This window comes from Palaemon carinicauda, chromosome 30 (assembly GCF_036898095.1).
Source record: "Palaemon carinicauda isolate YSFRI2023 chromosome 30, ASM3689809v2, whole genome shotgun sequence".
Lineage (NCBI taxonomy): Eukaryota > Metazoa > Arthropoda > Malacostraca > Decapoda > Palaemonidae > Palaemon > Palaemon carinicauda.
Window position 1 is genome coordinate 56,734,210 of NC_090754.1, and position 1,186 is coordinate 56,735,395.

Consider the following 1,186-nt stretch of genomic DNA (forward strand, 5'->3'; position numbering starts at 1 on the left):
TTGCTTAAGGTTACGCTAATTTAACTATGATAACCTTTACACATTTGCATTACAAGGCTGGGAAAATAAAAAAAAAGATAATACACATATACATACATATTCGTATATATATAGGCTACATACACATATAAGAATGCATAAGATATACGTGTCTTTAAACATTCTCATTACAAGGTTAGTCAAATAAACAAATATTATTATTATTATTATTATTATTATTATTATTATTGTTGTTGTTGTTGTTGTTGTTGTTGTTGTTGTTGTTGTTGTTGTTGTTGTTGTTGTTGTTGTTGTTATTATTATTATCAAAACGTTAGTCAAATAAACAAAGATCATTATTATTATTATTATTATTATTATTATTATTATTATTATTAAAACGTTAGTCAAATAAACAAAGATCATTATTATTATTATTATTATTATTATTATTATTATTATTATTATTATTATTATTATTAAAACGTTAGTCAAATAAACAAAGATCATTATTATTATTATTAATTATTATTATTATTATTATTATTATTATTATTATTATTATCATTATTATTATTGTTGTTGTTGTTGTTGTTGCTAAGCTACAACCCTCCTTGGAAAAGCAAGATGCTATAAGCCCAAGGGCTCCAACAGGGAAAAATAGCCCTGTGAGGAAAGGAAACCAAGAAATAAATAAGCTACAAAAGACGTAATGAACAATTAGAATGAAATATATAAAATATTTCAAGAACAGTAATACCATTAGACTAAATCTTTCATATATAAACTATAAAAACTTCAAAATAAAAGGAGGAAGAGAAGTGAGGTAGAATAGTGTGCCCGAGTGTATCCTCAAGCAAGAGAACTGTATTCCAAGACAGGGGAAGAATCTTAGATAAGATAAAAACCAGAACAAAATTAAAATGTGAAGAATAAAAAAGTAAATAGTTAAAAAGAAGAACATATAAAAAGTCCAGGGATCAAAAACAAGAAATATTAGAAAGTATAAACTTAAAAACAAGAACAAATGAAAAAGTGAAAACTTAGAAACAAGAAAAAAATTAAAGAGTAAAAAATAAAAAAAATAAAAAATAAAAGTAAAATATTAGAAACATGAAAATATTAAAAAGTAAAAAAATTAAAAATAAGAAAAGAAATAAAAATGTAAAAAATTAAAGACAAGAAACAAAGTAAGGAATTAAAAACA